Source organism: Artemia franciscana, chromosome 8, assembly GCF_032884065.1.
Source record: "Artemia franciscana chromosome 8, ASM3288406v1, whole genome shotgun sequence".
Taxonomy (NCBI): Eukaryota; Metazoa; Arthropoda; class Branchiopoda; order Anostraca; family Artemiidae; genus Artemia; species Artemia franciscana.
Window position 1 is genome coordinate 26,428,746 of NC_088870.1, and position 12,813 is coordinate 26,441,558.

The window sequence follows — 12,813 nt, forward strand, 5'->3', positions numbered from 1 at the left end:
ATAACTATTGTTCTCCGTTTGATAACTCCCCCCTGCAGCCCATAGGGTAAGGGCTGTATACTAGTTTCACATTCTTAACATATGGCCTAAGGCTTTTATGGAAGCGGCACTCGTATTAAGTTCGAGAAGGGGGGCTCATCCGATTGGAAATCAAAATTTCTAGTGCCCTTTAAAGAGTCAGACGTAAGCGACAGGTAACCATGCCTCTTTAATGCCCTTTTTCCCCAAACAGAATCTGATCAAAATTTTGAAATGGTCATTTGGTTCAAAATAGTCAAAAGTCAAATAACTGTTGCTCCCGGGATGAAAAATACCCCACACTCATAAGGGCAAGGGCTCTAACTTTGCGAGTTGCCCATTGTTAACATAAAAGATTTTTACTGAAGGGTTATCGCATAGATTTTGAAGGGGGTTCATTTGATTAGAAAATGAAAGTTCTAGTTCCTTTTTAAGAGACAAAAGTAATCAAAGGGTGATCAACCACCCTCCCTCCTTTCCTGCAATGCATCTGGTCAAAACTTTGAGATTTCCATTTTATTCAAATTAGTCCAAAGGTCACATAATTATACCTACTGGGCTGAGAAAACATCCCACAGCCCCCAAGGGAAGGGCTGTAAGTTAGACGAGCCGTCTGTTGTTAACTAGTAAGGTTTTTATGTAAAAAGGAATCACATTAGCTTCAGAGGGAGCCCATTTGATTGGAAATCAGAATTCCTAGTTTCCCTTTTAAGAGTCAAAAGTGATGGAAGGACAAATAGGCCCCTGGCACTCTCTTTTCCACAAATTCATCTGATCATAATTTGAGTGTGCCATTTTTATTAAAATAAACCAAACATCAAATTACTATGCCTCTGGGGCTGACGAAACCCCCAAAGCCCCGAGGACTGTCAGAGCTGTGTCATGCTAGTTGTACATTGTTTAAATGTAAGGTTTTTATGGAAGGAGTGGTCATATTGATCTTTGAAAGGCCCATCCGATTTTAAATCGAAAGTTCTAGTTCGCTTTTTAGGAGTCGGGAGTGATCACAGGGCAACCAGCCCACCCTAACCTTTTTTCCAAAATACTTCAGATCAGATTTTGAGAAAACCATTTTGTTCATAATACTTCAAATGAGAAATAACTATGGTTGTGCGTTTGATAATCCGCCACCCGCAGCCAACGTGGCAAGGGCCATGTCTTATACATATAGCTCTTCCTAAAAGGGCCATAAACATAACTATATATATATATATATATATATATATATATATATATATATATATATATATATATATATATATATATATATATATATATATATATATATATATATATATATATATATATATATATATATATATATATATATATATATATATAGTTATAGCCTTTATACAACGGCTATAAGTGTAATAGAAGGCTCATTTAATTTTAAACCGAAAACTGTAGCTCCCTTATAAGAGTCAATATTGATCTAGTCCGACTTCGTATATTTGTGTGTGTGTTTTTTTTATTGCTCTCTCACCTTGCCTGTGTGACTGAGCGTCTGTTTGCAAGTCTCTGTGTCGGTCTTTGTGTTTTTTAGTGTCTGAATCCATATTTTTGTGTGTTTGTCTGTCTGAATTTGTATATTTGTGTTCTTTTGTCTCTCACCCACCGTGCCTGCATGACTGAGCGTCTGTTTGCTTGTCTCTGTGTCTGTTTTTGTTTTTTTTGTGCGTCTGATTCTGTGTTTTTGTGCCTGAATATGTTTTTAGTGTGTTCTTTTGTCTCTTTCCCACCTTGCCTTTTTGACTGAGCGTTTATTTGCATTTTTCCATGTCAGTCTTTGTGTTTTTTTGTGTCTAATTCTTTTTGTTTGTGTGTCTGACTTTGTGGTTTTGAGTGTGTTTTTTATCTCTCTCCCACGTTGCCTGTGTGACTGAGCGTCTGTTTGCCCATCTCTGTGTCTGTCTTTGTATTTTGAATTTCTGACACTGTACGTTTGTGTATCTAATTTTTGTAGTATAGGTTTTTGTCTCTCTCTCACCATTCGTGCGTGAGTCAGCACCTGTTTGCACGTTTCAGTGTCTGTTTTTGTGTTTTTTGTGACTGCTTCGGTGTGTTTGTTTGTTTTTGCGTTTGACTTTGTGTTTTTGTGTGTATTTTTATCTCTTTTCCACCGAGCCTGTGTGAGTGACCGTCTATTTGGATGTGTCTCTGTATGTTTTTGTGTTTTTGTGTGTCTGACTCTGTTTTTTTTTTTGTGTTTTGTCTCTCTCTCTCACCGTGCCTTTGTGACTGGGTGTCTATTTGTATTTCTTTGTGTCTGTCTATTGTTGTTGTGTGCCTTACTCTGGGTGTTTGTTTGTTTTTGTGTTTGTGTGGGTGTTTTTCTTTCCCTCCCACCATGCTTGTGCTACTGAGCATAATTTTACATATCTCTGTGTGTGCTTTTGTGTTTTTTTGTGCGCCCGACTCTGTTTTTGTGTGTCTTTTTTCCTTTCCCCCCTGTTTCTGCTTGATCGAGCGCCTCTTCGCATGTATCTGTGCCTGTCGGTGTTTTTGTATGTGTCTGATTCTGTGAGTTTGGGCGTCTGACTTTACGTTTGTGTGTGTGTTTGTCTCTCTCTCACCGTGCCTGTGTGAGTGAATGTCTGTTTCTCTGTCCATCTTTTTCTGTGATTAACTCTGTTTTTGTTTCTTTTTGCGTCTGAATTTGTGTTTTTAGTTGTTTTTTTTTGTCTCTCTTCCACCTTACACGTGTGAATGATTGTCCTGATCTCTCCGCTTTAAGCGTTTTCCAAGGTTTCCAGCCCTCCCCCCCTAATGACACTGGTTCCGGTCGGGATTTAAAATAAGAGATCTGAGTCTCAAGGACCTTTTAAATATAAATTTCATTAAGATAAGATCCCTCTTTCGTAAGTCGAAAATACCTCATTTTTTCTTTTTTTTAGAATTAACCCTTCCCCCAACTCCCCAAAAGAGAGCAGATCCGTTCCGGTTATGCCAATCCTGTATTAAGGACTTGTGCTTATTTTTACCACCAAGTTTCATCCCTATCCCTTCATTCCAAGCGTTTTCCAAGATTTTAGGTTCCGCCCCCCAACTTCCCCTTCATAGGCTCCGGTCGGGATTTAAAATAAGAACTCTGAGACACGATATCCTTGTAAACATCAAATTTCATTAAGATCCAATCACTCCTTCGTAAGTTAAAAATACCGCATTTTTTATTTTTCAGAATTAACCCTCCTTCCCCAACTCCCCCAAAGAGAGCGGATCCGTTCCAGTTATTTCAATCAAGTATCTAGGGCATACGATTATTTTTACCACCAAGTTTCATCCCGATCCCTCCACTCTCAGCATTTTTTTCTCAAGGTTTTAGGCCCACAACTCCCCCCATTATCACCGGATCCGGTCGGGATTTGAAAAAGAGCTCTGAGACACGATATCCTTCCAAACTTCAAATTTCATTAAGATCCGATCACTCCTTCGTAAGTTAAAAATACCTCATTTTTTCCGATTTAACCGTCCCCTTATTCCCCCCAGATGGTCAAATCGCAAAAATGACTATTTCTAATTTAATCTTGTCCGGTCCCTGATATGCCTGCCAAATTTCATCGCCCTAGCTTACCTGGAATCGCCTTAAGTAGCAAAGCCGTGACAGACAGACCGACAGACAGACAGACCGACAGAATTTGCGATTGCTATATGCCACTTGGTTAATGCCAAGTGCCATAAAAATGGATGCCATCAATAATATCATGTAAATAACTGATAGGAGGAGCAGCAAAACAATAAGGTGACGTAAAAGCAACCACACTGGAAAGGGAATAAAGCACACTGCTGGAAAGGGAATAAACAGTCTTAAGAAATATGCCAAGCTTCTCCGAAAGAGAACAAAATGGTGAAAATGAGATTCTTTATCTTCGAAATCCTTAACTGAGAAAGCTAAGAAGGAACATTACAGTTTTCTGCAGCTTCAGACTACGTTTCCTATTTGTGTCCCGTGGACAAGGATGATTATCAACGTGCTCCCAGAGTCATATCATAGACTTTTTATAGATTGATTAATCAATTTATTAGCTTAAAAAACAACGTTTGCTTATGCTGATGTTACTAGTCCTTTGAGCACGGATGGAATTGAAAGCTTTGACCCAACCTAAATTGTTTTGGTGTTTTGGTTGACAAAAGGAACAAAAATAACGTTCTAAGCTTCTCATGAGTCGAGAAATGATTCACCTATACAATTATGTATATTTTTACAGAACATGATTAGTTTCAGAGTAACAAGACAGGCATTGTAGAAGCTGTTTTTCCGTGTTCACTTATATATTACCTACTGGTAACCCAGTCAATCTTTACTTACTTACTTAACTCCCATCCGGCCGGGTTGGCTGATTCGAGGCTTCTACTCTAATGGCATCATAACAATATTTTCAGTAGGCCTCGGTGCCTCGGTGTTTGTTGCAGTCCTAAGCAGAACTGGAGTGAGGTGGTCAGAAAAGTTTTCCCGCCAGCCCTTAGGTCAGAGGCATTTCTTCTTTCTTCAAATGCTACTTTGGGCAGTTAAGCTGGGGACATAAGTTGTATGATAACAGCTCTTGCAGTAAAAGAATCAAAATTACATGCTGATTTCAAATATATAACTTTCATTAAGCTTACTGTTAATTACCAGAAGCTACGAGCCTGAGAAGATTTACTTAATTTTCTACAAAGGGGGAAACACCCCCGAAAAGTTAAGCAATCTTACTAGAAATCACACCATTAGATTTAGCAAATCAGAGAATCTTACTGTAGAGGTTTCAAGTTCCTATCTAGAAATTGTGGTTTTTTTTTTTTTTTTGCCAGAAAAAAGATCATGGATGCATGTTTACTTGTTTTTCAGAGGTGATCGTATTGAACCAACGGTTCTAGAAGATCGGGGGTAGGCTCGTTCAAACGGAAATTAAAAGATCTAGTCTCATTTTTAAGTGACTAAAATATTGGAGGGCATCCTCCAATATCCTCTTTATCCCCAAAGATATCTGACTAAAATTTTGAAACAGCTATTTGGTTCAGCGTAGTCGGAATTTCCATGATCCATCACAGCCTTTGGAATAGGGTTGTAAAATATGCAATTTGGTCATTGCTAACGTGTAGTATTTGTTACTGGGAAATTTACATAAATTTCCGTGATGTGATACTTTTCGGCGGGGTAAAAATTTTCCAGGGGAATTTTCCAGTGAAAATTTTGCAAGGGACAAATTTTTTGGATTTCAAATATGGAATTATCCTTATTTGTTTTACTTTCTCTTTAGTGCTTAAGTTTTCATGTGGAGAGAATGTTCCGGGGAAATTGTCCAGGAAAAATTTTTATGGCGGAATTCTCGAGGACGAGCGAATTTTCCGGGAGGTATTTTACATGGGAAAAATTTTGACTACGGGAACTTTCCGCTGGAAGAATTTTGTGTGTGGGGGATGTACAGAGGGAAACTTTCCATAAGTTGACGAAAACTCTGAAAATGACCAAGCTCCAAACAGATGAAGCAATAACATCTTAAAGGAATAAAGGGTTGAGCTGATTTAAAAACAGGCCCAATTACCCCTTTATGGGTATTTGAGTAGGCCTACTGTGGGATGGAATATTTTTTCAGGAACTTAAAATAGGATAGCTATGATTCCATATTAGAGCATGAATTTAAAATGTCGGAGATCTTTTTAAATGTTTTTAGAATTATCCCCTATTAATGGGCTTATTCAGAATTTTGTTTGGGGCGGGGCTATTTTTTTCGCTTGATGTCTCATATTTTTTTAAACACGTTCGACTTTGTTTATATGCAATTTTATGATTCAGACAATTTTTTTTAGGGGAGAGGTCGAACTTAGCCCATTAAATTAAGTTTTCATTAGAGCAAATGTCTAAGTTTACGAATTGAATCAATCGCCTTGCCTGACACTCATTGGAGATGGGCCCAATTTGACTTTAGACCCTTGTTTGCCTGTCATTCCGATGGTCCTATGAGAATTCTAAATTCTTGGTTCAACCTGCCTAAGACCATAAGTAGGCGTCCCTTGTTTACCTCTCATTCCAGACAATCTAATAGTCCTATGTCAATTTTAAATTTCTGGTCAACCTGCCTGAGACTCTAGGCGGGCATGATTTGCTAAAAGATAACAAACATGTATTGGTCCAATAAGAGAGGTATACTTACTTCCGTCGTTTACATGTGCCATTTAACCAAACCCTTCGAAAACTATAGGTTCTATGACTATCTAGCTTAGTTCTTCTACAGTGTTTCCACTATGGGGATTTCCCCCTAAAATGGGGACTTTTTAAGTCTTTTAGGGGCGAGAGTTTTTTTTAGGGATTTGGGGATTTTCTAGGGATTTTTCCTCTCCCATGGACTTTTAGGGAAATTTTTGGGGGGTTTTCCTTTAATTTGTTCATCATCATCATCTTCTTGATCAGAGAAGCAGGATAATTCGATTTAGGATCTGTTTCCTTGCGAATTGAACTTGGAATAACAGAGAAGAACTTCTTCAGTTGCTTAAAAAATTTTAACACTACACAGATTTTGAGATGTATAGAAGTCCTAAGTAACAAATTAGCAACAAAGAACTGTTTGAAACAGTTCCATGCTGATGTGGGCTTCAAACAATAATTTCAGTTTGGACTGTTTTCGATTAATGGAGTCATATAGTTTGTCATTTTTGGGTTGTTTTTTCATAAGATTATTTGGTAGATAGCATGTAATTTTTTTACAGGTCAAATAAATAAAGTTATATTATATTTTGATAGTTTTATAGGGTACGTAGTTGTTCTTACTATAGTAATTTTTTTTGATAAGCATTGCATGTACGATTCTTTTTCTCCACAGTACTTGTATGATGTTTACGATTTTTGTGCAAAATCAAAAAACTTGAACTCGAACTTGTAGCCAGCTTTATAAGTACTGACGTGAATAATAGAGGTAGGCTATAACTATTCGAACACCTCTCTTACCGTTTCATTACCCTAGTTTTTAACAGACAAACAAACTGACAGCCATTTTTTTTAAAAACAATGGCATATGTAGGAATAAATAGATTGTGTGTTTTTGGCAAGCCTACGTACCCAGGGGAAAATCATGAACCTTCATACTATAATTGGTAAATTTTTGGTTGTTCATTTTTTTTACTTTCAAATGAAGTGAACATACCACTCGATGTCTTTTTTTACGTTATTTACAAATATAACAATCACTTCTGTCGCAAATTGAAATTTAAGCACAATTTGAGCTCTTGAAACCAAAATATTTCTAGTTTTAAGGTATAAACAAAGCTTAAAACATTGGTCTCAGTATTGAACTTCCTGCAGAAGGACTATGTGGAATCAACTAGTGCTTTAGAAATCGATGTGAACAGTCGGAATTTTTAACTTCCCCTTGAAAGGGTTTACTTGGGTCCGAACGGACAAAATTCCTTCTGTACGTCAAGGTCAGATACCGCCGTTCAACATGATTCAATCGAAGTAGTTCTCAAAGCTGCACAGGCGTTCCATATCAAAGCAGTAGGCCAGATACAGAAAAGGTTCCATTTCGAAGACGACATTTACAAATACGCTAAAATACCTTTTTTTAGGAAGTATGGACAGATCCCATGGGACGGAACCAAAACCGAGCAGGACTGGAGGAGGCAGAGCCTCATCGATATTGAAAACGTAAAAACAATGGATGCCGTGACCTGCTGGTGTTTGGTATTGGTGAAAAAAAGGCTGCCGGAACAAAATTTGTATCCTAGCCTGAAACCGACAGTATTATGTATTTCCACTGTTCCATTTTCAAATGTCAATATCGAGAGGTTTTTCAGTGCTGTAAAAGTACTAAAAACTGACCGTCAGAATAAATTGAAAACATAAACTTTGTGGGGGATTGTAAAAACAAAATATGGAATGAAAAGGGTTCAAGAAAGTGTGGAATGTGAAGATTCACCTCATGAGAACGGTGAAAGCTTCAGCCACCATACAAAAAATTTTGTACAAAAAATATTACAAGTTACGATTGAACAGTATTAAACATCTTGTACTGTAATCTACATTACAGTATTACATTTTCTTTTTTATTTGCTTAATATTATTTGAAGTATATTTGAAGCTATTTGTATTTAGCTGATGGTTAAAATATGAGATAGGGAGAAGTGGTTCAGGGAGTAATTAGAAAATGGGAGGTTTTTAGGGATTTTGGAACTGAAGATGGGGATTTCTAGGGATTTTTCAGCTCCTTATTAGGGATTTAAAAAATGAGAAAGTGGAATCACTGTTCTTCTACCCTAGGATAGGAATGACGCATGGACAGATAATAGGTAGACATATCTATTAACAAATGACATCATTTTTATACAATCCTAATAAGGGGAGTTAATGCCAGATTTACCTCACACTCAATTGGACTATCTGTCTTAGCTTTTTGTTACAATTAGCCATGGCTTAATGCCCACACATATTCGAAAAAATATCAACCAATTTATTTACGCTAGTTTAAGATATACAGTTTGTATAGGCCACGAACTAGAGAGGAAGAATGTATATATCAAGTTGCTTTGTGATGCCATTTTCATAGTATTTAACTCCAGATTGAGATGCCCTTGGCAACCATTCTTAAAGACAAAATATCTAAAAGACAAAAACAATTGCTATCCCGTTAATCCTATCAAAATATGATTCCCTTGATATATTAATCGTAACCGAGCAAAAGGCTATAGCATAACAGGATACCTTTCCTCATCTCCCCTATGGAGATATCTGTTGTATGCTGAAGTAGAATTGTTTCCTCGGTTATTAATATTCTTGCCGATAAGCAATGATCGCATTGACTAAGTTACAAGTCATGCTGTCCCATGGGGTTAAATAGAGCAACCTTTTTAAGGACAATAAAAATACATTAGCACATAAATGGCTTTCTCCTGTGTCTACGTCCCCTGGTTTGGTATTATAAATGTAAGAGTCACATTATTTTACTAGAAATAACCAAAAGGAATATCAGAAGACAGATGTAAAAAAAAACAAAAAAAAAGAAACAGTCGTGTTTACTCTTTAACAGAAAACGATAGTGTACCACTTCCCCAGAAACGCAAAATTTGAGAATCCCCCCAGCAAAAAAAAAACTCCTTGAAAGTTTTAATTTAATCTCCCAGCCGTGAGACAAAACATGAAATGCTTATCAAACTAAACATCAAATATGCGACCTTTTAACAAGACTCTGATGAGCATAAAGCTACTAATTTCTGGTGATAATAAGAAGCCGACTCTAATAGTGTGAGTGAACAGTACATCACAGAAATAATGGCTTCAGCTACTTGTTGTTTTGTAACCCGAACCAGGTCAAGTAATGATAATTTGCACTGGTGATTTCTCTTTTCATTACAATAAAAAGTAGGTACATTTCAAGTTACCTTACTCATTTTGTTAACAAAGACACATCTAAGAGTCATTGGCTATTTTCATCAGAGTCGACGCACTTGTGTTGACTTCAGTAAAGAGGAAAGTACTCTAGTGACGTCAATTCACGAAAGTTAGAGGGGGGGGGGCAAGATATTTTTTTTCAAAATATGGGACGTTGGGGGCAAATTTGTATCTTCTTTTCCGTTTTTCAAATTAAAATGCCGAAAAATTTATTTTTTAAATTGAATAATCCTCTAAAAGTATTTTTCATAATTTGGCTGGGGGCATAAGAATCTAGAGGGTTGAAATCCCTCCCCCTGCCCCTAACAACTGACGTCACTGAAGTTCCCCCCATGAAATTTTTGCTGCGACACTGTATGGAAGGGACTAGTCGTCAAAACTTTAGAGGGGTTAATTTGATTGAAACTTGAAAGTTCTAGGGATCTTTTCTTAGACACAGTGATTGAAAGTAGGGGGTTGGGCAGCCAATGCCTATTTCTTGCCTATGCCTATTTCAATGCCTGTGGACTGTACCATTCTTTTTTGCAATTTCTATTCTCATCCAAGCAGACGGGAATTGGTGCTGATCTCCATAGTCATATGCTGTTGTAATCATGTCCTTATGGTATACTCACTCCCTGAGTTGATTACCATTTTGGTAAATTTTCCGTTTGATTTTCCTTCTATTTTATGTGTTTTCACAAATTTTTTCGTCCCGTATCTGTATTAAATAAAAAAAAAACAGGTTTTTTCAACTGAAAGTAAGAAACGGCATTAAAACGAACATAAATTATTCCGTATATGAAAAGGGTTGTCTCCTCCGTGACGCCTCGATCTTTACGCTAAAGTTTGACTCTTTCTTACAACTCTACTTTTTAAAACAATAACAAACTTTTGACTCTTTCTCAAAACTCTACTTTTTAAAACAACAACAAACGTTAGCATATAGAGCGAGGCCTCGAGGAGGGGACAACCCCTTTCATATAGGGAATGATTTCTGTTCACTTTAAATTTAATGTCGCTCCTTACTTTCAGTTGAAAAAAATTGTTTTCTTATTTAATTTCTGAATTTTTTTAATTTCTTTTGAATTAATGCATGTTTTTATTTTGGCTAACCGTACATGAATAATTAAAACGAAATTTGCTTATTAATTTTTTTTTTGCTAAATGGCTTTCTCATAGTTTTGATCGGACGATTTTGATAAAAAAAAGCGGTGGGGGAGGAGGCCTAGATGCCCTTCAATTTTTGGTTACTTAAAAAGGCAACTAGAACTTTTAATTTTTATACGAACGTTTTTATTAGTAATAAATATACGTAACTTCCGAATTAACTTACGTAGTGAACTTATATATTTGTATAATTTTATTACGTATATGAGGGGGTTCGCCCCCTCGTCAATACCTTTCTCTTTACGCTAAAGCTTGAAATTTGTCTCAGTTCTTTAAGAATGACCCATGAATCACAAAGGCCGTAGAATAAATAGTTGAAATTACTAAAAATACCTTTAGCGTAAAGAGCGAGGTATTGAGGAGGAGACAAACCCCCTTATATACTTAATGATTTCTGTTCGTTTTAATTTTTAATGCTGATCTATACTTCCAGTTCAAAATTTTGTTCTCATTTTTTTTTGTTTAAATAATGCTACAAAATCCTACACCCCCTTCATGGAAATTCTTTTCCCGATAAATTCCTCCATGAAAAGATCTTCCCACGCAACCCCTCCCTCCGACTCCTCCCCACCGTGAAAAGTCCCCCTGAAAACGTCTTCACACTTCCCAATAACCATTGCTATATGTAAACTGGTGAAAATTTTTAACTTGCAGCCCCTCCCCTGCAGACTGTAGGGGATTAAGTCGTCCCAAAAGACATATTTATTAGGTTTTTCGACTATGCTGAACAAAATGGCTATCTCAAAATTTTTATTCGGTGACTTTGGGAAAAATGTGCTTGGGAGGGGGCCTACGTGCCCTCCAATTTTTTTGGTCACTTAAAAAGGACACTAGAACTTTAATTTTTGTTAGAATGAGCCCTCTTGCAACATTCTAGGACCACTGGTTCGATACGATCACCCGTCGGGAAAAACAACAAAAAAACAAGAACACCAAAAAGCAAAAAAAAAAAACACGCATCCGTGATCTTGCTTCTGGCAAAAAAAAAATACAAAATTCCACATTTTTGTAGATAGGGGCTTGAAACTTTTACTATAGGGTACTCTGTACTCTGAACTCTGATACGCTGAATCTGTTGGTGTGATTTTAGTTAAGATTATATAACTTTTAAGAGGTGTTTCCCCTATTTTCTAAAATAAGGCAAATTTTCTCAGGCTCGTAACTTTTGATGGGTAAGACTAAACTTGATGAAGCTTATATATTTAAAATCAGCATTAAAATGCTATTCTTTCTACGTAAATATTGGCATTAAAATTCTGTTTTTTAGAATTTCAGTTACTATTGAGCCGGGTCGCTCCTTACTACAGTTCGTTACCACGAACTGTTTGATTATCTCTGACCGACTTTGTTTCAAGTTCAGCTATTATCGAAATAACTATTCAATCTACATGAAAATTATTTCTCGAAAGTCCAACTTATTTGGTCTCTTGTGAAAAATTGCTATGTCTCAATTAGCCGTGCGATATATTGATTCGCAAAATTTTATTATATTCCCAATAGGCGACGCCCATTCAGATTTAATAAAATAAAAAACTTGGATTTATATATTCCTTAAAGTATAAAGCTAAACAGATAATGCTTTATAAATCTAAATGATTATGAATTCGAAAAGTACTTACAGAAAAGGCCTTACCTTGACATTGGTTAATAATTATTAATATTGTAGATAACTTCGAAGACTGTATATGTGTTCGAAATATCCAGTTAAATAATTTTATATTTCACTGTCAATAAAAAGGTATCATCCCTATTTTGAACTGTTTTACTTTTATTAATATTGTTTATTACATTTGTTTATTGAAATTATTTATTACATTGTTTATTATTTTAAAAAAACTGACTTTTCATATTATCACATGACGACCCATTGACAACCCATAGCATATTATGATTTAGTTCAGCACTCCCCTCAACATTCCCTGAAAAACAGAAGAGCTGGGAGCTGGTTGCTCTCAAATCACTTTTGATTCCTAAAAAGCCCACTATCACTTTCACTTTCAAATCAAATGAGCACCATCTGAGGTTTTTACAACCACCCATTCCATAAAAACCTTACATGACTCCAAGGTACGACTCAAAACCCTATCCCCAGGACCCTGGGGGTTGTGTCAACCTTAGAAGCATTATTACGTTTTCTTTGGACTATTTTGAGCAAAATCACTATCTCACATTTTTTTTATCAGATTCGTTGGGTGAAGAAGAGTAGTCGGGGGGAGAAGGTCCAGCTGCTCTTCATAATTTTGACTCTTAAAAGGGAAATAGAAATTCCAATTTTCAACGAAATG

The 12,813-nt window shown here is 36.4% G+C and overlaps 1 protein-coding gene across 1 annotated transcript in view; it reads right to left on the reverse strand.

The window, feature by feature from the left end:
- The window catches only part of LOC136030216 (monocarboxylate transporter 12-like), a 262,967-nt gene that overhangs the window by 20,664 nt on the left and 229,490 nt on the right, over positions 1–12,813 (reverse strand). The gene's annotated exons all lie outside the window — the stretch shown is intronic.